This window comes from Podarcis liolepis, assembly GCF_965112155.1.
Source record: "Podarcis liolepis genome assembly, chromosome: 12".
Classification (NCBI taxonomy): domain Eukaryota; kingdom Metazoa; phylum Chordata; class Lepidosauria; order Squamata; family Lacertidae; genus Podarcis; species Podarcis liolepis.
In genome coordinates this window covers 29,089,349-29,117,254 of record NC_139563.1, presented here as the reverse complement: position 1 = coordinate 29,117,254, position 27,906 = coordinate 29,089,349, and the positions used below count along the sequence as shown (strand labels likewise).

General features: G+C 44.0%; 1 long non-coding RNA gene across 5 annotated transcripts in view; it reads left to right on the top strand.

The window, feature by feature from the left end:
• LOC310690322 overlaps positions 1–27,906 on the top strand; it is an 83,890-nt gene that overhangs the window by 34,626 nt on the left and 21,358 nt on the right. For 4 of the 5 annotated variants that reach the window (XR_014518039.1, XR_014518040.1, XR_014518041.1 and 1 more), the window contains exon 2: positions 21,795–22,013. This is a non-coding gene — a long non-coding RNA (uncharacterized lncRNA). Of the gene's footprint in view, positions 1–21,794; positions 22,014–26,545; positions 27,180–27,906 lie in introns of those variants that run through there. The other variant, XR_014518043.1, reaches the window with a different exon arrangement.

The following is a 27,906-nucleotide window of genomic DNA, read 5'->3' as shown; positions in this document are numbered from 1 at the left end:
AGCGCACCCAGCACCCCAAAAGGGTGGAATCTTTCCTGTCGGTTGATAATTGTGAATCTCGCCTCTCTCCCCGCCCAGCACCCGGCCGGGCGTCCTGCGCATAACGTGTGAATGGCTCTGACCCAATCAAGGCAGCTTTGCTTGGAGGTAAGCTTCATCGACTGCACGTTTAGAGTCCAAGAAAGTAAACCTGCACAAAATCTCAACCTTAGAGCGCAGTTCTATGCATGTTTACTCACGGGCAGGGGTGTGTGTGTGTCTTCTCCCCCCAATAAAATATTTGAGAGCGCCCCCCCCCCAAGTTGATGGGCATTGCCATTCAAATGGTGTTCATGTACAGTGTCATGTGATCGATTCTGCAGGACGGGGCTTACCTGCCCCCCCCCATATTTTTTTCAAGTTGGAGCCCTGTCCCCTAGTAAAGTGTGTGTGTGTGTGTGTGTGTGTGTGTGTGTGTGTGTGTAAGAGAGAGAGAGAGAGAGAGAGAGAGAGAGAGAAGGGGAAGGGGGCGGCAGAGAGGCAGAAAAGTGGCTTGGCCCATTTTTTTGCACAGGCCCTTACCCAGTAGGCAATTGTTGACTCTAGTCTTTATGGGGGGGGCTACCTTAAATGTGATAAGCCAGTCCTGCTGTATTTTAGGGACCCCTTCTGTTCATCAGTTCATGAATTGAGCTGGACCCTTTAATCCGAGGCCCTTCCTTTAAAGCTGGAACATCTTGCTATAGATTTATTCATTTTTATTCTGGTTTATTTGATTATTACAAAAAAAAAAATACCCAAGGAGTTCTCTATTGATACTTCATTGCTGCTTTTTTGATTTAGGGTTTTTGTTACCTGTTTTGAGCAATTGGTAGGGAAATGGAGAAGTAGTACAATATTTAAGTAACCAAAGACTTTATTCCAAAAGTGCATGCACTATGGTGAGAGCTTGGGCTCAAAGAACCTGCAGGGGGATTTGGAATTTGTGCCACGAGGCCAGAATGACTCTGAGCATGTTCTGGGCGCTGAATGCACCTGTGTGTAATAGTGGGAATGAGGAACAGGGGATTTGCAAATCCTAACCAGAACATCAACAACAACCACCCACACCTGTCAGCTCCTGGAAATTAGAACTGAATAATAAAAAGGAAAGTAACAGACAGCAGCAGTCCTAAACATAGTCTCTTGAAAGTTAGCTCAAAGTCAAAATCAAGAGGAATTCTTTTTAAGTAAGACAAGTTTTGGATAGGAGCATTCTAGAGGAGTATATAATTTTTTTCTTTTTCAGAAATTTGACATGATGGGACTCTTCCACCCAAGAAATGCACTTGTGTGCCCAACAATACTTTTTTAAGATGCCAGTTTAGGTGATCTAATGTGGGGCAAATTTTGGAGTGGTGGGGAGGGGTGTATGATCTAGGGTAGCCAAAAGCTTATTTGTGGGTGTGAACACCAGGACTTCATTCCTGTGTGGCTGTGGGAATAATATATTAAAGTGTGTTGGGTGAAACCAATGCTTTCAACCAGAGTCAGTGCTGGGGCATCTGAAGGGGGTTAGACTCCTGGTCATGGGGATGTAGGATTTGGGGTGATTCAAAGTTTAGGATGCAGAGGTACAGCGGCTTGTGCTGCTCTTGAGGCTCTTATCTTGTATAAGAAACATAAGGACCAACTAGTAACTGTAAGACCCTCCCCCCTTACATCCTTTTAAATCGTGCATTTGTGGTGGTTTGTGATCATGATGGCACCCAGGTGGTTACAGGCTACTCCACTGCCGATGCTGTTTGCCCCTGCTAGAATTGAACATAAGAACATAAGATGAGCTTGCTGGATCAGGCCAATGGCCCGTCCAGTCCAGCCTCCTGTTCTCACAGTGACCAACCAGATTCCTGTGGGAAGCCTGCAAGCTGGACCTGAGCACAAAAGCACTCTGCCCACCTGTGATTCCCAGCAGCTGCTATTCCTAGCATGATGCCTCCCTTGTTGATTGTGTGATCCTGATTGAGTGCTCCAAAAAAAAAAAAAATGCTCAAGAACTTTGGCTCCCCCAAAAAAGCTCAACAAGAGTTTGGCTGGGAGTTGGACATGCCTGTTCTATAGCTTAACTAAGGGCTCAGTCACACTTTTCCTCTAGGCCAGGGACGCCCAACTCTCAATAGACTGTGATCTACTCACAGTATAAAAAAAACAACTGGCAGTGATCTACCCATTGTCGTAAAAAGAATGGCAGTGATCTACCCAAAGCTGTGGAGCTTTTTTTAGGAAGCCAAAGTTGGGTTGTTGTTTTTTTTGTGTGTGTGTGTGTGCTTTTTTTGCTTTTTTGTAAGGAGATCGCTGAGGGGCCAGAGGTCAACCAGGATCTACCAGGAACACCCCGCAATCTACCAGTAGATCATGATCTACCTGTTGAACATGCCTGCTCTAGGCTTTCAAGATCTGGTTGAGTTTTCCTTTTCTTTTTTTTTGTCCTGCTGCTTTCCCCAGGAAAACCCACATTTGAATCGGAGCAAGACCTGTGTCTAGAAACATAGCACAAAAGGAAGTATGGATGAGCCCTATGTGAAGTAGTATGTTCTTTTACCTGTCCTGAATTTTCAAATATTCAGCTTCATTGGATATCCATGCGTTCTAGGGTTATAAGAGAGGTAGAACAACTTCCCTCTGTCCACTTCCTCCAGACCATGCATAATACTCTCTTAGGTGAGAGGTGACCCATCTTGAAATATCACAACGAGGTGATAATGCTGCAGAAGCTTCCAACCTCAGTGGGAGATGAGCCATGGATTGCAGCAGGATGTGGTTTGCACCCACAGCTCAGTGAAACTGACTACAGCAACCACAGCTTTAGGTGGAGCGCGTCCCACAATAATTTCCCCCCAGCTCCTCTTACTGCGGTGGAGAGATGAAAAGGGGAAAGGCACTTCACACACACACGGTTTTGGAATCAACATCTTTTTCCTTGCACTTAGAAGAAGAAACCTGTTAAGTTGTGGGTTGACATAGCAGACGACACAGCAATTTCTCTAAAGCAGCTCTTTATTTTGTAAGCTGGAACAGAACTAAGCTGAGGAGCTCAGTCAGCCTGCTTATATAGAGCTCCAGAACAATGTAACTGTTGCCATTTTCTAAAACTATCCAATCACTGAACGTCACTTTCGATCCTTCATTTGCATAACTATCTACAGTATCCCCCTGCTGGCCCAGGGTGAGAACTTCAGTACATAACAAAACCTGTCTTTCGTTTGGTTCCATTTTGGAACAGATGCATGCCTCCCTCCTTCCACCATCTCTAGGCCAGGTCAGCCACTCCCCTTGTCTCTCTCTCTCCCCCATTCAAAGGCCTAATAGAATTGTTTTCAGTTGGTGCCAGAAGTTCATCGGTGTCAATGGACTTTACTCCTCATCTTCCCCAATAAATGGGTATGGGAGCTGCAGCCTGAAAATCTTCCACCTTGGTAAAACAAACAGCTGTTTTCCTTTTGCTGGAAGAAAGCAAAAGTTGCATTGTTGACATTTGCTTGAGGTCTCTTATGTGGGAGACTGGAAAATCCCAACCATTGGATTTGGGGGGCTTTAATGGGAGATTTTGCCTCCCACTCTTATGACTGTTCAAGTAACCTCCTCCCCTTTCTTGCCATGGGATAGGCTGGTGTCAGAAATACTATAAGGCATTTCCCTATGACACCAGGGCAGAGGGAGTTAGTGGGGTGCAATGTGGCGCCAGAACAACAAAGTGGATTGTTTTGCTTTGAAGGGACACTCTCGCATTAGAGCAAAACACAAGTGGGACAAAAAAGCCCCCCAAACAGAACATTTGTGGTATAAAAAGATTTATTCAGGAAGCTGCAGGGCACACACTTGTTGGAAATGTAGTCTTCCCTATTGGGAAAGGTGGCATGATTAAAAAGTTCCACTAAACTAAACTGCTACATGTCATGGTCACAGAATCATAGAGTTGGAAGGGACCCTGAGGATCATCTAGTCCAACCCCCTGCAGTGTAGGAATATGCAGCTGTCCCATTTGGGGATCAGACCTGAAACCTTGGCTGGATCAGCCTCCTGCTCTAACCAGCTGAGTTATCCATACGGAGTGAAGGAGAAATGTCACTTAGACTTGCTGCACACAAATTTGCTTAGAAGTAAGTAGGGCTTCCTCCCAGGTAAATGTTCATAGGATTTCAGCCAAACAGCAGGACTCTATGCATGTTTACTCAGAAGTAAGCCTCACTGTGTTCAGTGGGGCTTAGTGTGAATGAGATTGGTACCAAGTTTGTGCTGGTGCAAGAAGATATCCAAAGTTGGTCAAGGAAGCAATACCTGCTCTCCCTTTGAAAATATAAAAGCCATTATTTAAGATCCATCTTCAGGGCTCATTGAAATCCTGCTCTTTCATAAGCTGGAGAGTCGAAGTGATGGAAAGGATGAGAGTCTTTTCATTAGCAATCCTGGGAAATAATTTTAGGTGGCACATTAGGCAAAGAGTCACTAGAAGCAAGCTGTGCCATATTATCCCAGTCCTGGTGGCTGGACGACAAGCTTAAGGCTATTTTAACATATCACCCGCCCCAAATTGGCTTCAAGAATATTGCTTTGTTAGTCAGTTTGTCTAAAACAAATTAAGCTATATGCATTTCTAAACATCGCTGGGAATTATTCTGCTGACGGGAGATATATTTCAACATGTATTCTTTGTCTGTTCTCAGCAAAGGCTCCCAGAGATGTATTTTTTGTGTGTGTGTGTGCTGCTCTTCATTTCCATTCTATTTCTAGAGGTTTGCAGTGCACCAGGGAAACACACACAGAAATTACCCCAGTCCTTCTTTGATCTGCAGAGGGTGATCACAGCAGTAATCCGGTCACCACGCTGCAGGGAAATAAGCTTTTGGTGAGCTCTAACCCTTGGTTTCCGGGGCCTCCATTGCCAGGTGGTAACTGGGGAAATGTCAGCATAGAGGAATAACTGGTCATTTGCAATGAGAGATTAAAGCGGACCATGGTCAAAGCATAGACTATTAGCCTATGGATGAAGGGCATTGTGACTGCACCTTGCACTCACCCAACATGAAATAGGTTTACTAGCTCCCCCTCTGTGTGTGTGTGTGTGTGTGTGTGTGTGTGCATACGCATGTGTGTATCTACACATTAAATGCAATGTTAGCATCCTACATTTGTGCATGGGCTCCTCAGGACATTTTAAAATGTACCCTTCCTTAATATACTCTATAATATGTTAGAAATGTAGACCACATTCACTTAAAGCACCGTGATGCCATTTAAAACAGTCATGGCTTGCTACCAAAATTCTGGGAGCTATAGCTGTAGCTTGCTAAGGGTTCTGAGAGTAATTAAAAGACCCCTAGTCTCCTCCCAGAGCTACAGGTCCCAGAGCTCCCTGTGGGATTGATTGTTAATCCACTCTGGGAACCATAGGTCTGTTTTTATATAAGTAACTCTCAAATATATATGTTATTACACTGTAAACCACTTCAGAATGCCTCCTGGGAAGTGATTCATCAATGAAACAAACAAACAACAGAAATATTAACATAACAAGTTTTGTTTTATAAACTGCCCATGAAGCAATGCACAAAACTGGCAAATTGATGTGGAATTGCATAGAAATTAGGACAAAGCAGGGGGAGCTGCAATAAAATGTTGCAGTGTGGGGGTGCTACGTGCTTCCATTTCTCCTCTTTCTGTTCTTATCCCTCCTGGTGACAGTCAGCATTCTGTCCTCACTGAACATGCTCAGTTCCCACTGGGCTGTTTATGGAAGTTTCTCCCTTCATGGATGGCCATCTGTCATGGATGCTTCAGCTGAGATTCCTGCATTGCAGGGGGCTGGACTAGATGACCCTTAGGTCCCTTCCAACTCTACGATTCTATGTTTTTTATTATAAATATTCTCTGCATTTTGTCACTCCCCCCTTTGGTGACACCCGGGGCGGCCCACACCCGCAGCACCCCCTTCCTCTGCCCCTGGTGAGGGAACCGGCAGAAGGCCCTCGGTGCTGGATCTCGGTGTCTGGGCTGAACGGTGGGGGTGGAGAAGCTCCTTCAGGTATACAGAAGTGAGGTGAAGTGTCCAGAAGGTGAAAAAACAGGACTAGAATTAAATTCTCATTGTAAATACTCTACTCTCCCTGTTTTGGCCATTGAGAATGGCTTGCTTTTATTTTGTTGCTAGATTTACTATTCTTCACGTTACCTAGTTTTACCCTTACCTAGTTTTACAGAAGTTAAAGCTGTGGAGGAGGGGAGATAAATATTCTTTATCTAGGTAAAGATAAAGGAACCCCTGACCATCAGGTCCAATCGCGGACGACTCTGGGGTTGCGGCACGCATCTCGCTTTATTGGCCGAGGGAGCCGGCGTACAGCTTCCGGGTCATGTGGCCAGCATGACTAAGCCACTTCTGGCGAACCAGAGCAGCGCACAGAAACGCCGTTTACCTTCCCACCGCAGCCATACCTATTTATCTACTTCCACTTTGACGTGCTTTTGAACTGCTAGGTTGGCAGGAGCAGGGACTGAGCAACGGGAGCTCACCCCGTCGTGGGGATTCAAACCGCTGACCTTCTGATTGGCAAGCCCTAGGCTCTGTGGTTTAGACCACAGCGCCACCCACGTCCCATTCTTTAGCTATGGTACATGCAAAATGCAGATGAATGACTACTAATGCACCATGTAACGCACAGCCTGCCAAGTCACACACCAGTCAAGCTCATTTTCAGCAGTTAATAACAAACTGTAGGACTGTTGTCTTTCACCAGCATATCTTCAGCCCAGGGATGGGAAATCTGTGGCCTTCTGGACTCCAGTTCCCATCAGCTCCAGCCAGTATGGCCAGTGGTCAGGGATGATGTGAACTGTAGTCTAATAACACTTGGAGCCACAGGTTCCCCATCCCTGCTTTAACTTGAAGATAAGCAACTATTTGTTTTTGTGTTTTTTTAAAAAAATACAGCGTTGCATAGGTTACCACAGTGTAAATGAATGCAGTGTACAGCAGGAGGATTAGAACATTTAGCAGTATGTAATGGGAAAGGGTAGGATTTTAATAGGGACATATAATAGTGACATATTTATTCCTGTGAAGCATTGTAACATATCACTTCCAGTTAATACCTGTATGCAATGAAGTAGAGATGGACCCTATATATCTCCCCCTCCATTTCCAGTAGCCACCAGAGGGCAAATTATTTAGACATGCAATAAAGCCAGATGATATCTGTCACACGCATTATTTTTTATTAAGCACAGTTTGCTTTTATTCCTGAAAATAATGCATGCACTTTCCTCAAATATTATTAACAGGTACACAATTTAAATTTCAGTGCAATGGTGATAGGGACAGTCAGCGAAGTCTGTTACAAAATCTCAAATAATTTATCGTGGAATTGTGAAAGAAAGAGGTAGGTTTGCTGCTATTGTTTTCTGTGTAGTCAATACAGTGGTACCTCAGGTTACATACGCTTCAGGTTACATACGCTTCAGGTTACAGACTCTGCTAATCCAGAAATAGTACCTCGGTTAAGAACTTTGCTTCAGGATGAGAACAGAAATTGTGCTCCGGCGGTGCGGCAGCAGCGGGAGGCCCCATTAGCTAAAGTGGTGCTTCAGGTTAAGAACAGTTTCAGGTTAAGAACGGACCTCCAGAATGAATTAAGTACTTAACCCAAGGTACCACTGTACTCGGAACCAACATGGACGCCAGAGAGAAATGGTCATGAAATACAACCCCATACCATCTAAAACAGGGAGTAGGAGAAGGTGGGTTTTATGGAACCTCGAGTTTAATCATGTGGCGAGAGTTGGGCGCTGACTTTAATAGTCATGTTTTACTTGGAAAGATCAAATGGCATTTCCATTATGAGCATACATTTCAAGGCAATGATATAACCTAAAACACACTTTGATGAATGCTCCAGTTGACAGAGTTTGCCTCATGGGAATGGATTCATTATGGGTTCTTCTGGCATTTCCCTTGGACTAATCAGTTGTCCCCCAGTCAAGTTCTCTATAAAAACCTTGAGGCTTGCTTTGGAGCCGATATTTATGCACCACACCTGGATGCAGCAATGTAGCTGGTCGCTCGGGTGCCTGGTACGAGGGCGTGTCCTGCAGCCAGGGGCGGGGCGAGCCTCTCCGACGCTTGGAGCCTCTCTGCTGCCTCCCCTTCAGCTGTAGGGCGGCTGAGGAAGAAGCAGTAGGCAGACACAAGTCCCATGCTGCTGTTTCAGGCAGCGCAGAACCTGCAGGCGCCTAAGCCACCACGTCACTCCTAAAAAGTTTTGTGAGCCCATTTTTTTAAAAAAAACTCATTTTGTCAACCCCCGCTCAGTGATGACACCTGGGGCGTACCACATCCCCCACCCCCTTCCTCCGCCACTGCCTGGATGATCCATTTTATCATTCTTAGTGAAGAGAATGAAGCTCACTTGATGACCAACCAATATTTCCCTCTTTAGACTGGCAAAATCACTGAGCTTAATTTTTAGTGACAGGCTTCATGAGCAGAAGAGGGGAAGTTGACTGTGCTGAGCTTGGGGAAAGACAAGGATTCAAGAGGGAACAGGATCCTAGCCAGGTTACCACCATGCCTTGTTATAAACAGAGTTGTACAACTACAGGCATTGTTTGAACCAGTAATTAGAGTGCAAACCTACCAAAGGGGCCCATGCAAAATCACTGGAATTTATTTCAGATTCATTTGTCAGTCCCACCTAGCCTCTGCATCCTTTGTTCCTGGTGTTTACTTTGTTTATTTTAATGTGATTCAAGACATTTCCATACTGTTGATTATTCACATACATTAAAACAATCCAAAGAAAGCAGGGCAACGAAACAATAACATGTTATCATAAAACCAAATGCTGAGCACAATTCAAAGTGTTGGTGCTGACATTTAAAGCCCTAAGTGGCCTCGGCTCAGTATACGTGAAGGAGCATCTCCACCCCCGTTGTGAAGCCTAGATGCTGAGGTCCAGTTCTGAGGGCCTTCTGGAGGTTCCCTCAAGGCAAAAAGTGAAGTTACAGGGAACTAGGCAGAGGGCCTTCTCGGTCATGGCGCCCGCCCTGTGGAACGCCCTCCCATCAGGTGTCAATGAGATAAATAACTATACAACTTTTAGAAGACATCTGAAGGCAGCCCCGTATTGGGAAGTTTTAAATGTTTGATGTTTTATTTTGCTTTTATATCTGTTGGAAGCTGCCCAGAGTGGCTGGGGCAAACCAGTCAGAGACACGGGCTACAAATAAGATCATCATCATCATCATTGGTGGGTGGGGGGCTGTGCACATCCCTAGTAGGTGGTTAAACACATAGGAAGATGCCTTATACCAAGTCAGACCATTTGATTAATCAAGCTATATATCGTTTACAGCAGGAGCAGGCAACACTTCATATGTTCCTGGACCCCAACTCCCATCACCCCTGACCATTAGCCATGCTGACTGGGGCTGATGGGAGTTGGAGTCTAATGACACTGGCAGAGCATGCAGTTGGCTACCCATGATGTATGCTGACAGACAATGGCTTTCCAGGGTTTTGAGCCTATCTATCTATCAGTAAAGACATCACCTTGCCAACAAAGGTCCATATAGTAAAAGCTATGGTTTTCCCAGTAGTGATGTATGGAAGTGAGAACAGGACCATAAAGAAGGCTGATCGCCGAAGAATTGATGCTTTTGAATTATGGTGCTGGAGGAGACTCTTGAGAGTCCCATGGACTGCAAGAAGATCAGACCTATCCATTCTGAAGGAAATCAGCCCTGAGTGCTCACTGGAAGGACTGATCGTGAAGCTGAGGCTCCAATACTTTGGTCACCTCATGAGAAGAGAAGACTCCCTGGAAAAGACCCTGATGTTGGGAAAGATGGAGGGCACAAGGAGAAGGGGACGACAGGACGAGATTGTTGGACAGTGTTCTCGAAGCTACAAACATGAGTCTGACCAAACTGTGGGAGGCAGTGGATGACAGAAGTGCCTGGCGTGCTCTGGTCCATGGGGTCACGAAGAGTCGGACACGACTAAATGACTAAACAACAACTATCTATCTATCATCTATCTATCTATCATCTATCTATCTATCTATCTATCTATCTATCTATCTATCTATATCTATCTATCTATCTATCTATCTATCTATCTATCTATCTATCTATCTATCTATATCTATCTATCTATCTATCTATCTATCTATCTATCTATCTCTCTATCTCTCTATCTCTCTATCTCTCTATCTCTATCTCTATCTCTATCTCTATCTCTATCTCTATCTCTATCTCTATCTCTCTATCTATCTATCATCTATCTATCTTCTATCATCTATCATCTATCATCTATCTATCTATCTATCTATCTATCTATCTATCTATCTACCTTCTATCTATCATCTATCTATATCTATCTATCTATCTATCTATCTATCTATCTATCTATCTATCTATCTATCTATCTATCTATCATCTATCTATCTATCTATCATCTATCTATCTATCATCTATCTATCTATCTATCTATCTATCTATCTATCTATCTATCTATCTATATCTATCTATCTATCATCTATCTATCTATCTATCTATCTATCATCTATCTATCTATCTATCTATCTATCTATCTATCTATCTATCTATCTCTGTCCTACCTATAGGATGCTGGGGATTGGATCCATGTTCTTCTGCATGCAAAGCAGATGCTCTACCTCTGAGCTCTGGCCCTTCCCTTGTTCCTGCACTGCAAGCTAAGCATGCACAGCATTGAGAAGAGAACAGAGCTCTTTGTCTCCTAATTGAAGTTTACACAGCTTGCAGAAAGCAATTTCCTTAACTTTTAGATCCCATTGCTCCACTATTTCATTTTTATATTTCTTCAGTGAGCCCCTGCCCTCTTTTCAAAGCACTAGAGTGGTGCGGTAATAAAAGCTATGTATTGCTTAGCACCAACATTCCAGGAAGAAAAGGAAACACATTTATTTGTACTGTGCCTGCAGGGAAGGACAAAGGATCTTGGCTTGTGAAATTGATGTCCTGCCACAAGTGGACCATCTTTGCTGGCTAGGATGCTCCTTAATGTGACACAACCCTTGCTCATTTCTCCCTTTATTTCTCAATGCACCTGGTTTTCATTTTCCATGTAATTTTATAGCAGTCAAGAGCTTATGCAGTATCAGAAGAACTCTAAGCTACAAATTCCCTGGCACCCAATGAGTTCTCTCCACTGTGTTCCAGACATCCTGGGTGAGATGATACAGCAATCAGAACTGCCTGTTACCTTCAGATGGAAATCAAGATATACCCTGTCTATCTGTGTTCCTTATCGTGGTTAATTCCCCAATAAAATAACATGCAAATTATGTGATGCAGCTCAGGGTACAGAGTCCCAGGACACATCCGCAGAGGAATTATTAGTATGAGAGGAGCAGTTGCATTCAGTCGGGTTATCTGATCCCTGAAAAGCATCTACAGCAATCAGACTGGTGCCAGCACCCCGCAGGGTGGGGCAAATGCCAAGTCCCCAGCAGGACCCCATGTCTCCACTGCCAAGGCTGCCACTAGAGCTGATGTGGCTCAGCTGAGTGGCAGCTGCACTGCATGGAGCTCAAAGCCCACTTGGCATGTGTGTAGTGACTAGCATCACCCTGTTAATCATGCCGGCCCTGCCCCCAACATGCATACATTGGCGGCAGGGACAGCATCATGAACAGGGTAGTGCTGGCCATTAAATGTTTTCTAAGTGGCCCTGGAGGTCCCATCCCAATGCATGTGCTCTGGCAGACACTACCCTTTGAAGAATGCCAACTTCACTACAACATAATGCATACCTAGGTCAGGGTCTGAACCAATACTGGTGTGCACTTGACCATATACATACCCTCCAACATTTCTCTGGTGAAAATAGGGACATCCTATTCCACTACTGCTACCACTACTACTATTCCCCGCCCATCTGACTGGGTTATAATAATAATAATTTTACCATTTACACCCCCCCCCCAATCTGGCTGGATTGCCCCAGTCACTCTGGCCGGCTTCCAGCATGTATAAAAACATAATAAAACATCAAACCTTAAAACCTTCCCAATACAGGGCTGCCTGTCTTCTAAAAGTTGTGTAGCTCTTTATCTCCTTGACATTTGATGGGAGGGTTTCTACAGGGTGGGCGCCACTATCGAGAAGGCCCTCTGCTTGGTTCTCTGTAACTTCACTTCTTGCAGTGAGGTTGCCCCAGCCATTCTGGGAGGCTTCCAACACATATAAAAACATAACAAAACATTAGACATTTTAAAACTTCCCTATAAAGGGCTGCCTTCAGATGTCTTCCAAAGGTTGTATAGTCACATATCTCTTTGCATCAGGGGTAACATAACTCCACACCCTCCAACATTTCTCTGATGAAAATAGGGATGTCTGAAGGAAAAGCGGGACATTCTGTGATCAAATCAGAAAGTGAGATGTTTTCTGTAAATCTGGGGCTGTCCCTGGAAAATAGGGACACTTGGAGGGTCTGCCTATACACATGTAAAGTGAGCCTGAAACTCCACCTGGTGATGTAGCCCACCCTACCAACTAGAATCTGGCAAGGGGGGCAGCATGCTGCTGGGGGAGACAACTATGGGCAACTCCCCCCCACCCGGTGGGACTTAGGTTTGCTAGTCATCATCATAATCATAATGCAGTGTTGGAGTATTAAAATATACCGTAAGTCTTTTCATTTGATGCTAGAGATGCTACAGACTTCTATTTTTTTGGGAGGGGGGGAAATGAAAAACATATAGTCCTGGGTGATACTCTCTCTCTCTCTCTCCCCCTCCCCAAAATGGCAGGTTTTACACAAGAATAGCATTTCCCCAACACCTTCATTGTCAAAAATCATAATCATAGTTATTGTTTATGCATTAGGAAAATCTTATCCTACATGGGGCACAATGTGGGAAAGATCAGAATCTGACACTTCAAAATAATCATTATCATTTAGCTGCTGTTCTACATTCTCTGTGACAAGCTTGACTTGGGAGAGGGAACGTAACATGCTAAGAGCCACGGACAGGTTTTTTAAATGTCACGTCAAGATGCCCACCCTTTTGTATTTCCAAGGGAAGAGGAGATCACACAATTCTGTGGCTGTACGTTTGAAGGAGACTAAACACCCCCTTTCATATGCAATCAACAAAGGCAAAAGGAAGGGGAAACTCTGGGAGCTAAAACTGCGGCAGCCCAAGAAGATCAGAAATTGCTATTTAATTTCATTATCTCAAAATAATGTTGCCATATGTGTTCTAGGCCTAAGATGCTGTGAGATAAAAGCAAACTTCCTGGATTGTTAGTGATTCAATTCTTCTCTGAACACATCTCTTGATTTGCTGATAGACTGAGGTATAACCAGGGCACTGAGTTACAGCACAATTGTGCATGTTTACTCAGAAGTAATTCCCACTTTGTTCAACAGGGCTTTCTCCCTAGCAAGTGTGCTTAGGGCCCCAACCTTATTCTCACTCATAGCACCCGTTTGCTTCTGGAGGACAGTCATCAAATGTGTGTTGTGTCCATTCATAAAACAACAAGGCTGTAGTTCCAGAATGGAATGTAGAAGTTATCTAGCTTAGGGAGATCTCTATGTTCAGCAACGTCACATGATAGAGGTCTTCCTCTCCCATAGCAAGCTGGAGATTTAGAAGTGGGTTTCTGCCACAGGCATGCTATAGATCTGGCTGGTGCACAGATTTAAGGAGTTTGTGTTTATAGTATGATTTTCAAAGATATAGATCCTTTCCTTTAATTAAAGAAGAAGAAGAATAAAAGGTAGCATATATGCCCTATGTTAAAACCAACAAGAAACAACCACAATAATTGTTCTAAGAATACTTCGCTTTTGCAGTCTCAAATGTTTCCATAGTTGGCCGTAGGGCTTCAATGAATCTATGCGAGTTTCCATACTCTCCGAGTGAAATCTGAAATATTTTTTCTGGAAGGATTATGGGGGAACCTCGATATCTACAGTATACAACTTACCTCTCAGTGGCAGACCAGCTCCTCTTGACCCTCTCTCAGTCACCAGCCAGTATGACCAAGAGGAAAATTGCAGCTATCTGTTTGGAAGTAAACAGAACCCCCCAAACTACACAAGAGAGGTGGATAATTGTTTTCACCAGCCATGTAAATGCCCTATGAAGACTCAAACAGATAGGCATTATTGTTGAATAGAGTACAGCTAGCAATACCTTGATATAGAATTTCAGCAACAGAGGCAATGTGCAAGGATTGCAAGAGGAATTGCCCTGGAATTTGGGTGTGATATTTTAATCTTTCTATTGTGCAATTGTACTGTCTTTTTGTTTAAAAAAGGTGCACGCAGAAGCACATATAGATATGCCCAACCCTGTGCCTGTCCAGCAGTGTCCCCAATCTGTCTCTGTGGTCCAATACCAAATGCAAATCCTCTATGCCCATCCTAAATTAAGAGGCTTCCTGGAAACAGAGATGGTAGCAGCATGGAGAATGGTACCACACAGGTACCCTTGGCCCTCCAGGCTGGCCTGATGTACCCAGTGCTTTTTTCCTTAAAATAAAATGTTTAGGGGTACTCTCATTTTGACTCAAGAAAAATCACCATTTTATAGTTCAAATTGGGAAAAATAAATACAAAAGTACAATAAATGGACAAAAGTACAAATAGTCACAAAATGTTTGGGGGGGGTGTACCCCTGTATCCCCCTAGAAAAAAGCCCTGGTTGTACCCAACACATTGCTGAGTTTCAATGTCATCATCACTGATTGTCCAGAGCTATGATATTCTAAGGTAGGCCTTCAAGGCCTAGTTTATGTTCTGAATTTATCTGAAGTGTAGTGGAGGATCATTCATTAGGATGAAAGGGACACTGCCATACTCAATGGCTACTAACTCTGATGGTTATGCTCTACCTCCACAGCAATGCTTCTGAATATGGAAAACTTAATAAAAATGATTAAAAAAAAGAATGCTTCTGAATACCAGTTGCTGGAAACCAGAGGAGGAGAGAGGGCTCTTGGGCTAATGTTCTGCTCGCTGGCTTCCCATAGGCATCTGGTTAGCCAGTGAGAACTGGATGCTGGACTAGATGGGCTATTCTTATGTTCTTAACTTCCTTCTGTCCTCAGTCAGTTCCACCTGTCTGTCTTCTTACATCCAGTCCAGGTGGCTTTAGGGCAGTATATAAAATCAATCAATCAATCAATGCTGTAGAATGGACCATGAGCAGTGGGGGTGGTGCTGAACTTGAGCATCACCCAGAGCACCTCTGAAATTTGAGCGCCCAAAGTCCACCACTGGTATCACCATCCCCAATGGGCACCAGCCACCACTGTGTGCAGGAAGCTTTCTGATCATCCCCAGAGATGCATTTGCATGGAGAATGTCATGCACAATGCACAATGCCATCTAAAGAGGTACTTCTCTCTTTGAGAATGCCAGGCCCAGAGTCTTAAATTACCCAACCACCACTGACCCTGGTGGACCCAGCCAAAACACAAGGGAAGCAAACCGGGGTAAGCAAAGACAAGTGGCAAGTACTGGCAGAATTAACCCCAGCGCTGCTCCCCTTAGTGAGCAAACCCCATTGCCATGGCAACAGACACACAGCCAGAAAAAAGCGGAGGAGGAGGGGGTGGAACAGGCTAGAAAGAGAGCATATTCATTATTTTCTAAATTAATATTGATTCCTTCCACTTAAATTATATATCTATAGTTTCGAAGACGAAAATGAATTAGATGCTTCTCACTCTTTTATATTGTATACCGTTGTTGCCTTTTTAAGCGCCTGAAAAACCTGCTTATTTCCACTGACCCCCTCCGGGTGAGATTATACTGAGAAAACCCTCCTCCTGCTTGAAAGCAGATTTGAGTGAGTGATTGTGTAGAACCAAATGTGTAGGCTAAATCTGCGACTATCCTGCGAAAAAAGTTGATGAACCACTGTCTCACTTTCAGCAAGTCATTTGTTTTGACAAGAGAGGAAAATATCTTATCATTAATCATTTCTAAGATTAAATTATTCTTTTAAGTACTTGTTACGCATTCTTGTAATGTGAAGAATCTCTATTAACAGACTATAATTTAGCAGTGATTACCTACCACTGATCGGGTACAATAGTTTTGGTTACTACTTTGAAAGAGAGCACACAGTGAAGAAATGATGACATGAGGGACTGACAGCGACCTCACATTTGTAGACATTTATAGTGGCTTCATGTAGTAGAACGTATCTGGTACTCTGACATCTTCTTGCTGGACATTTGGCCATTCTGGTTCCATATTGTTGAGCAGGGGTGGCAAACCTTTGACTAGGGTTGGTGCAACTATTGGGCAAAGGGAGGCAACTGCCTCAGGTGGCAGAAGCTAAGCACTACCTCCTTGGCTGTTCCCCTATGTTGGAGGGCAGAAGCAGGAGTGTCCTGCACCTCCTAAACTTGACCACAGCCCTCAGGTGTGCTGGGGGATTCTGCTATTCTGTTGCCAGCTTTGAAATTTGAGTCAGCTCTCAATCCAACCACCTTCTGGACATGGAAGGTGGGCACCATTTTGTCCTTTGCCTCAGGCAGCAAAATGTATTGGGTCAGTACTTCCTGTGACCCTCCAACTGTTGCTAAACTACAACCCCCATCAGCCCTGACCATTGGTCAGGCCAGCTGGGACTGATGGGAAGTAGGAGTCCAAAAACATCAGGTTCCTCTGTCTGATGTTGAGCAAAGAATGGAAGGCAAGGGGTTCATGTGGTGATGTGGAAAAGTTGCCAACTCTTGGAATGAAAATCTTGGTACCTGGGTAGGGTCTAGGGGCAGAGGTTGTGTCACACACACCTAAGAGGCAGAACCTACATGTGAGTAGGGTTTGAGTCCACACAAAACAGCTTGTTTATCTCAGGTGCCAAGGTACTGCATGTGCTTCCAGGTCATCTACAACACAGCAATGCCAGCTACACATGATATTCTCTGACAGCATATATCTAGGCAGATAAAACAATGGGGCGTTGGAACTATTAGAGCTTTGCTGCAAATAATTTGCCAGGCAGTTTGAGGATAGGGTGGCCATGTTTCTTATTTTACAAAGAACAGTTCTCTCTTTCAAGGGATTGTCAGAATACAGTCCTCTATTTGAAGAAAGGTGTGGTTCAAGTCTGGTTTAAGATAATAATAAAAATTGCAAGAAGGGAGAGCAGGAGAGTTTGAAGTTGACCACCAACAATTAGAAGCTGGATTGAGCAGACATGGGTCACCTGATCCCAGTAATCCCAGTTTTCTCCACTATGATGAGACATACTGCATTTCTATTAAAATTAATTACTTCTAAATTTGCATCCGTACATATAAATTGTGCAAAGTGTATGTATATATGTGCCTACTTTTTTGGTGTAAGTGGATGCCTTATTTGAGGGCAAAATTGCTTTCCTCCATGCTGACTTGAATGCTGCTGTTATTAAGGAGTCAGGTGTATAACATCTAACCTGATTTTGAGGGACCAGTTTCAGATGATGAGGTCTGAGGATGTGGATGAGGTGCTTATAGCAGCTGAATTCATGACATGCTCTCTTGTCTTTTGCCCATCACGGCTTCTTCAAGCTAGCTGATGGGTTTGGCTGGGTGGGTCCAGGGAGAGGTCAACACATCTCTGCATGAGGGAGCAGTGCGGCCACATTGAAGGAGGCAATATAAAATAAGCCTTTCTAGACTCTGAGGTATTTGACAGCTGGCACCTGAACACAAATCTTTCTATTTTCTGGGTAAGGTGTTAAAGAGAGTAGTGGTGGTTCAGTTGCAGACATCCCTGGAGGAGCACAATGACTGAGCAATTTAAGTCTGGATTCAGGTCCTGTCTAGGGACAGAACTGGCCTTGGTCACTCCTCAGTGCAGCTCTTTCCAGAACTGATAACCTCCTCAGCTCCTGGATCTGTAAATCAGACACATAATGTTTCACAGCCATTACTGGTTACAGCCATAGAAGGAGGAATAGGACCACTGTAAAACAGTGCCCTCACGGCAACAGTCCTAGGAGGTTATAGTGGTCCATTGTATTGAAAGCTGCTGAGAGATCAAGCAAGAGCAACAAGGTTGCACTTCCATCCTTCTCCAGAAAAAGGAGTGACCAAGGCCAGTTCTGTCCCTAGACAGGACCTGAATCCAGACTGAAAGTGCTCAAAATCCACCTTACATTAATTTCCTTGCTTCCCTGACCTCCTCACACCTCCCTTTTTTGTATTCCAATTCAGTTAGTTAATTCAGCAATTTCTTTCCCTCTTTGTTTTTATCTTAATCCTTTAACTTAATATATTATAACTTGATGTATTTTTTTAAATCTTTTTTTGTATTTTGTATTTTTCTTTTATTCTTATTTCTGTCTTTTTTTCTTTTCTTTTTATCTATGTAATTTTTTTCTTTGAAACCTTAATAAATATCATTTAAAAAAAAGGAAGTGCTCAAAATCATTGTGCTCCTCCAGGCACATCAGGTATATGATTTTGGGAAGTTTCTATCTAGAACCTTCTCTTCACTGGAGGGTTAAGAAGCCTCTGTGGTGAAGAACACCTGTGATCAACATAGGCTGATACTCTGCCTCTGACCTTTCCAGGACATGGATAGCTTGGCCACTGTAACTCATGCATTGGGAATCTTCCTGATATGACTACTTCAGTGTGCTCTTGTAGGGCTTCCCCGGAGACTTACTCTTTCTAAGCCAAATTATCGGGGCTTACAGCAATAACTTTATTGTCTTTTAAAAACCCACTGACTGATTCACACATGCACATGTCTCAGCCATCAATTTTTCAATGTTCAATCCTCAGTGACTCACAGTCAGTTGTGTCTGAAATGCTGTCAGGCAATATGGAAAACTTGCTAAATAAATATATTCATAAGTTATGGTGCCTTTCTTGCCCACATGCAACTCTGACATGATAGCCAAGATGTCTGAGACTTCCAGTGAGAGCCAGTGTGGTGTAGTGGTTAAGAGCGGTAGTCTTGCAATCTGGGGAACCGGGTTCATGTCTCCGCTCCTCCACATGCCAGCTGCTGGGTGACCTTGGGCCAGTCACACTTCTTTGAAGTCTCTCAGACCCACTCACCTCACAGAGTGTTTGTTGTGGGGGAGGAAGGGAAAGGAGAATGTTAGCCGCTTTGAGACTCCTTCGGGTAGTGATAAAGCGGGATATCAAATCCAAACTCTTCTTCTTCTCTATCCTAATGAAATTCCTTCATCTATCAATGAATTTCCTAGCCGCAGACAGCTTTAAGTTTTTGAGAGGAAAAAGAGAGCCAGTGTGGTGTAGTGGGGGAGGAAGGGAAAGGAGAATGTTAGCCGCTTTGAGGCTCCTTTGGGTAGTGATAAAGTGGGATATCAAATCCAAACTCTTCTTCTTCTTCTTCCATCCCTTGGTAGCTCTTAAAGGATGTACCATGTGCACAGTGGCTCCTACATTGACTTGGGGAGGTCAGAAGACATCAGCCATCTGAAGGATCTTTGTGAGCAAAAGGTTTTGCCAGTTGAATGTAATTTGACTTAAGAGTTGCTTCGAAAAGATTGTGCAGCTGATAGCTTCTCATTTGGGTGCACAGCTGAGGAAGAGGTGAGGAGGAATACATTATTTCATCAAAGCCTGCTGCTTTTAAATGAGGTGAAATCCCTCCAGCAGGAAGAGAGATGCCATCGATTCAGAGTCTGTGTCAGTTAATATTTCTCTTTCCTTAGCAGCACCCTTCTTATTGGTGTCTTCACCAATCAGTGTTGACATCAACAATGTAATGTGCTCCTTTATTTGTGAGACAGGAGATATTCTTCAAAAGACCAAGCAGAGAGAGGCTGCTTTTGCAAAAGAAGAAGAGCAAGAAACCCATGAGGCTCCTTCATTTGGTGCTGCATCTACAGCAGCAGCAAGTCTCAGATACTACAAGCTTCCTGCTGTGCTCTTGAACCACACACTGCAGTTAGGGTCAGTTATGGAGACAGCACCACAAGACACTTGTGCCCTTGTGCTGTAGCTCCTATTGACAAAGGGCTGGTCCACATAACACAGGCATTCAGAGAACAGGTCCTTGCTCAATGGGAGAGCACTTTCTGCACAGGTAGAAGATCCTAGATCAGGACCCTGGCATCTTCACACAGCACATGGTTAAACTGATGGCTTTAAAAGGGATTGGATGAATTCATGGAGGAAAAGCTTGTCAATGGCTACTAGTCATGACAGCTATGCTCTGCCTCTATGATCGGAGGCAGTAATGCTTTTGAATACCAGTTGTTGGAAGCCACTGCTTATGTGTTTCCCACAGGCATCACAATTGAACAGGCTCTTCTTATCTCTGGTTGAAGTTGGGGAAGACTTCTGTTTGGAACTCTGGAGAGCCTCTGTCAGCCAAGAGTTGTCAAGGCTCAGCTAGATGGACCAAAACTCTGACTTGGTAGCTTCGTATATTCCTCCCATTTCAGCTATAACCAGACCAATGGAATCTTTGTACTTACAAAAGATCCCCATGCCGTGATGAATTCTGCAACCTGTATACATTCTGCAAAAAAAGCAAGTGTGCGTGTGTGTGTTATCTTGGTTTGCAGAAATGATTTTAATTGGCAGAGGGAGCCTTTGCTATAGGCCAAACAACCTCTCCTGTACCCTAACTTCTGAGATTTAGAATGACAGGGTGCAGCTTGACACAGAGTCATGTCACTGGTCCTTCAAACACAGCATTGTCTAAAAATGTTGGGCATAGCTCTCCAGGGTCTCAGAGTGCCCATCACAAGAAAAATGGCAGTAGCCTTGTCAAACAAACTCAGGCTCATTATACCTGGTCTATGTAAACAGCATGTAGGAGGACAAATTGTGACAGCTTAAGTCTTTTATCACATCACATCATGTCGTGGTGGGGTGGGGTGGGAGTAGAGTCTCATTTTCAAAAAATCACACACACAGGCCAGAAAATTAGCCTCTCCAGGAGAAATCTATATCAGAATCTTTGCCCTGACACCTAGCATTATACACGCAGGTAGTTTTATATTATGTAGAAATGTATTCTAGCCCGTGAATGTCCACAAACTCTTTCAACATCTCGTCTTCTGCTCATGTAGACCAGGCAAATGATTCTGTGGATGGTGAATCCAGTACCAAACATGGCGCCTGTAAAGTGGGATGGGGACTGAGAAATACACCTGGAAGTACTGATAGCACCTTGTAGGGGAAGCCTATATCAGAGTTACTTTGAGTAACCAATGCACTTATATAGCACGTCATCTGGTATCAGCCTCCTCTGATCTTCTGCTGCCCCATGACAAGGCTTCTATGAGTGACAGGCCATGTCATCCACAGTGCTCCTTTTGCTGGCATTGGTGTGTCCACCAGGGAGGGATATCTGCTTCTTGTGTGCAAAAGCAACAGACCAAAGGTACAATCTTCAGCAGAAGTCGCTTCAGATGAGTGGGAATTGAATGAGAGCAGGGGCCAGGGATGATTGGAGCTGTACTATGATAACACCTGGAGAGTCACGGTTCCTGCTCTAACCATTACACTGTACTTGCACCATTAAAAATCTACAAGTCAGATGACAGAAAAACAGAAGATCCATTAAAGAGCATTAATTGTTTTTTTGAAAGTCAATCTGATCGGACCAAGTATTTTGATCTACCTGTAATAACCAATGGGCTTCAAACATTCACATCAGGGCAGAGCAAGAATTAAAAAACCAATTTAACACAGTGGGTGGATTAGCTTGCAAATGTATCAAGCTCTCTGAATTGCACTCACCAATAACAGATTCACCTCAAATTTGTTTTATTAATATTATTATTTTATTTTAGAGCTGCTGGAGAAGAAATTGGCATTCCTGGACAGCACATCCTTAATCTTCAAGCATCCTTCCGTCACATTCTTTTTATCTGCTGCTCCCAATGTCTCAGCAGAGGAAAGTCAATTCCTTGGATATTTTAAAGTCCTCTAAGTAATGAGGAGTGTGTTGGACTCCCATTTCTTTCAGCAAAGCTGCATTCATTCATTGTGCATCTAATGTGTCGGCCAAGGTAACCGCATTGATTTCAAAATACCCACCTTGATGCTTGCGCAAGTCACCTGAAATGAAATGGGCCATGCAATTTGAAATGTCAATATATCTTACGTCCTGATTCAGACATGATTGATGCTGCCTTGGCGACATCACTTATCAGGGTAGCTGGAGTATCATATACATGGGAAGGATTTGTGAGCAGTCAGTGCATTCCTTTGGGCCACGGATCTTTGAAGTGCAAATAATGCTGCATAACATGGGCTGCTTCATGTGAGAAGTGCCTTTTACCCATGGTGTGGGTCAGGGGCATTGTTAAGGGGAGCCTCAGGGGGACAGCAACATATGCAAATATTATGCAAATTAATATCATGGGCCCGTGCCCCAAGCCTTTTAAGCACTTCTAGCAGTGGCCCTGGTGTGGCTACATAAGATGCCAATACAGATAACTGCTTTTTGTATAACAGAATTTAAGCTGTGTACACACCATATATTTAAAACACAGTTAAAGCACATAGCTCCCACCAATGAACCCTGAGAACTGTGGTTTGTTAAGGGTGCTGGGAACTGTAGTGGTGTGAGGGGTAAACTACAGTTCCCAGGGTTCTTTGGGGGAAATCCACATGCTTTGACTGTATTTTAAGTGTACCGTGTGCATATAGTCCATGTTTAAACTGGGCCACTGGATGAGGCAATGGAGATCCATGTGAAGCAATTCCAGTGACTCAGACCATAAATGAATCTATGTGGAGAACACCCCTGGAAAAATGTTTGTCTGATGACAACACCATCCCCCACGCTCCCCTTCAGCAGGGGGAACTGAGCCCTTTCATTCTGTCAGCATAGCTGGGTTGACACAAGTCCATGCCTGAAGAGACCACTGTGGTCTAGAAGGTTCTAGAATCTGCCTTTGCAAAAGAAGCCATCGGTTTGTTCTCCTTCCCATGGTGGGATTGGTTTTGGCAGAGAATGTGCACACATTCCTTCCCTGCTGGCGATTCCTTTATATATCTTGTGTGTTCTCGGAGTTGGGTCTGTTTAACTCTATTCTTGGGCCCAGCTAACTGGCTGAAGAAGTTTCTTCTTCTTCTTTGCTATGGTTTAACTCTTTTGGACAAAACCATCTGTCAGCAGCTGTGAAAGGACCAAGTTTTTCCCAGATGTGACAGGGAGCTGATTCAGAGCCAGGATTTATTAACAGGCAGAGTGTTTGACTTTGACCTGGGATTGGTTTGGGTGGTGAGACCACACTACAGTCCAGACTGGTTTAATATCCATTACCTCTCCCTTGAGTTATGAAAGAGCAGGGAGTTGCCAAACTACAGATCACAGGATTCTTGGGATGGTGGGGAGAGTCAGGGCACTTACATTCATGTAGGTTATAAGATAGAGTTATCTCAGTCACATATCAACCAAGAGTCCTCAGTTCAGACTGGACATAAGAATCTGCTAAATTGAGCAACAGGCCCATCTACCCCTGTATCATCCAGAGACTCAGGTAGAGTAGAAGTCATTCTTACCTCCTGCTCCTTGCCAAGGGATTGAATGTTGGCATGATTTCTATGTAACATACCATATTTTTTGCTCTATAAGACGCACATTTTCCCCTCCAAAAATTAAGGGGAAATGTGTGTGCATCCTGTGGAGCGAATGCAGGCTCCTTGGCTTCAGCGATAGCAACACAAAGCCTCCGAAGGGCAGTGGGAGCGCTCCCACCGCTCTCTGGCGGCTTCGCGTTGCTTTCGCTGAAGCCTGGAGAGTGAGAGGGGTCAGTGCGCACTGACCCCTCTTGCTCTCCAGGCTTCAAGGATAGCCGCCTGAAGCCTCTGGAGCGCAGCTGGGAGAGGGAGAGGGAGAGCTGCGTAGTGCCTCTTCAGCTAAGCGGGAGGAGAAATGGAAGGGGCTTCATTTCTCCTGCCGCTTTGCTGAAGGGGCGCTGCGCAGAGAGGGGGAGATATTTTTTTCTTGTTCTCCCCCTCTAAAACAAGGTGCGTCCTATAGAGCGAAAAATACAGTATGTGCTCTGCCACACAGCTCTGGGCCCCGACTGCAAAAGTGCAGCCACTCTACCCCCACCCCAGCTGAATTTGAAGTTGTGGGAATGTTCAGGGAGGCAGGAGAGGATATATTGTTTAATTATATCCTTCCCAATTTGTGTTAACAAGTTCTACAATTTAGCAGAGTAACATCCCCCTTTTTAAACTTACACAGCAGATAACGTTTTTGCCAGACTTGTTTAAGCCTCTAAAATAAGTTTCCTGGTAATTCCCCTTTTATTCCCTCCTAAAAAGATAGACGCAACACAGTCTTGTATGAAATAGTTTACTCACAGTTTCATTCAGTTCACAAAAGGATCCCTGAAGGCAGGCTTAAGTTACAAAATATATACACTTGGAATCCATCCCATAAGGAGATAGTTCCTTTGTCCTTTTTGTCCAAGAGAGCATCTCAGGCTGATGCTTCTTCGATGAAATCAAAATGGAGGAGAGATGTGGTGGCCAGTCCTGTGCTTTTGTTATCTGCACAGGTAAAGTCACACCCACCTCTGGTCACATGTAGAGGAAGTTTGTCCCAGCACAGGAGGAAACAGAAAGTTTATCTACTGGCTGGACAAACATCCCTTTTCATGTCTAAACATGTCCACTCTAGGAATGTTGTATTTAACTGCTCTGTGTTTCACACCCCACAGAAGTCAGGACCTCTTATGCCCTAAGGACACTTATATCCCCATTTATTTGTCTGCATATTTATGGCATTTATAACCCACCTTTCCTAAATGGACCTCAAGGCAGCATACATGATTCCACTCTTCCATTTTAACTGCACACCAACCCTGTGGTGTAGGTTAGGCTGAAAGATAGTGATTGGCCCAAGGCCAAGTGGGGATTTAAAACCTGGTTCCTCAGGCCCTAGTTCAATGCTTCAATCATTGTATCGCAGTGACATATCTAGACATATCTAGACCAGAGGTGGGCAAACTTTTTCTGTTATACGATCAATATTCTAGACTAGGCTATGGCAGGAGGATAATCATGTTCTTGATAGCTTCCCCTGTCTTCTTCACCACAAATATGCCTTTTTCTCCATTCACCACCTTTCTGCATCATATACTGTCATCATGTCCCCCACTCAGTCCTTTCAAGCTGAAGGTCTTAATGCTTGAATGCCAGAAATTTTCTTCTGTCCGCTAACACTGCACTGGACACCAAATAATCTGTGGGTAGCCAAAATCTGTAACATTCCCAATCCCCAATGCTTCTGAATCCCATATCCCACAGTGATAGAACCGCAGGGAGAATTAACGCTGCTGTAATGCTTGGCACCTATGGGATGACATTTGGAGATGATCCCAGAATACATACGGGGTGGGGAGAGAGAATGATATTCTAACTGGTTATACATATACTTTTCCTCAAAATGGACCTTTTGGAATAAGAGTTTGCATTCCTACTAAGCTGTGTCTATGACACTGTCCTCAGAAAATATATATGGGAATTAAATACCGGTAGATGTGGCTGCGTTATATTGGAGTAAAATCGCTGGTCCATCATTACTAATATTGCCAATGGTTCTCAGGTATCTTTGGAGAGTCACTCCCAGCCAGCCAGAGTAATCAAAACTGGGCTAAATTTACATTTACATATAACACACACACACACACACACACACACACACACACACACATGATTTCTTATTTATACCCCGCCCATTTGGCTGGGTTTCCCCAGCCACTCTGGGTGGCTCCCAATAGAATATTAAAAACATGACAAAACATCCAATATGAAAAACTTCCCTAAACAGGGCTGCCTTCAGATGTCTTCAGAAAGTCAGATAGTTGTTTATTTCCTTAATATCTGATGGGAGGGCGTTCCACAGAGAGGGTGCCACTACTAAGAAGGCCCTCTGCCTGGTTCCCTGTAACCTCACTTTTTGCAGTGAGGGAACTGCCAGAAGGCCCTCAGAGCTGGACCTCAGTGTCCGGGCTGAACGATGGGGGTGGAGATGCTCCTTCAGGTATACAGGGTCAAGGTTGTTTGGGGCTTTAAAGGGCAGCATCAACACTTTGAGTTGTGCTTGGAAACATACGGGGAGCCAATGTAGGTCTTTCAGGACCGGTGTTATATGGTCTCAGTGGCCACTCCCAGTCACCAGTCTGGCTGCCACATTGTTGATTAGTTGCAGTGTGTGTGTGCACGTGCTGTGATCACCACACACATGTAACAGTCAGGCACACACCACAGCCTGTTCTGTTGCCTGCGATGCAATCCTTCATTCAAGCCTAATTTCAGCAGTCGGAGAAGACTTTGTGGGTGCCAAGGAAGAGCTCTGTGGGACCATGAGCACCAGGTTGGCAGCTCCTGCCCTAAGCTGCAACAGCCATGCACCAAATAATTCTCCCCCTTTCGCTCCACAAAGTGAAATGCTTCATATATAGAACAGGACACAGAATTGGGCATTAGAAGAGCAGGGTCACTTCAGGGAAATCCTCAGGTCCAATGTGTACCAGCATTTTGTACAAAAATCCATGTTTGCTTCTTCTCTCTTCCCAAGGCAGACCCATGAGGGAAGTTCACGCCGATTGAAAGCAAGTTGGAGATGCAGAAATATGTATGTATTAACATGCAATAAATCATGCAGAAATGCCAAATCACAACTGTAACCTTCTGATACTCTATGACATGATATCAACCAGCAGGCTTCTGTGTAAATATGTGTCTTTCTTGTGGGGTGCCTGCTAATCTACCCGGACTTCATCATTGGCACCATGCTAATTAATATGCACGATTCATAATAAATAAATTATTTTCACCAGCTAAAACATGGAATTTTGTTTATTTGCTTATTTGAAAGTAAACATGCTACCCACTGACATCTGCTGAGAATGTGGCAACAAATGGATGACAGCAATGGTAATGAACAGTGTCTGCTTTATTTATGTAACTGCAAACATTTGTACACCCATTCATAATTCTTCCAATAAGAGGGAAGCCCACACAGAGCAGAGAGAAATGGAATCCAGACACCAGTTTGTGCAAATGAAGGACAGATTTGGTTGCACCATTCAAGCTCTCAGTTGTTGTATTCTGTGACTGAAGCCACTGCAATTAGTGCTGGATTATAGCTACTGTAAAACCAGATTAACAATGTGTATTCCTAAATTCATAGTATGAACTAAAATCCTTTAAATGTGAAAAGGGAGGGGGATATTATTATTATTATTATTATTATTATTATTATTATTATTATTGCTTACATCTCACTTTTACAATTTGGGCTTCTGAAAGCAGCTTGCAACAAACAAGAAAAACAATTACCACCATACAAAATAAAAGAAACCTCAATTAATAGACAACACACAAACAACAAATAAACAGATAGCAAAGAGGGATATTATTGCATTATAGCACAACAAAAGCAGGAGAAACACACACACACACACACACACACACACACACACACTTCCAGTGGAGCATTTGTGGTATGAAATATCCCAGGATTTTAGCAGGAAGCTATGGGGCATGCTGGCCACATGACCCGGAAGCTGTACGCCGGCTCCCTCGGCCAATAAAGCAAGATGAGCGCCGCAAACCCAGAGTCGGTCACGACTGGACCTAATGGTCAGGGGTCCCTTTACCTATGGGGCATGCACACACAGCAATAGGAAGCAACATGTCCACTCAGAAACTTTTGCAGGTGAAAAGAGAATTGAAAGCATATAACCACCTTGTTATGAGAGCCAGGTCCTGGGAGACCAGGGTTCAAATTCCCCCAAAGGCCATGTAGCTCACTGGGTGCCTCTCAGTCTAATCGACCTCACAGTGTTGTTGTGGGGATTAAATGAGGAGGGGGAGAACAATGTATGCCACCTCGAGCTCTTTGGAGAAAAAGGTGGGACATGAACACAATAAATT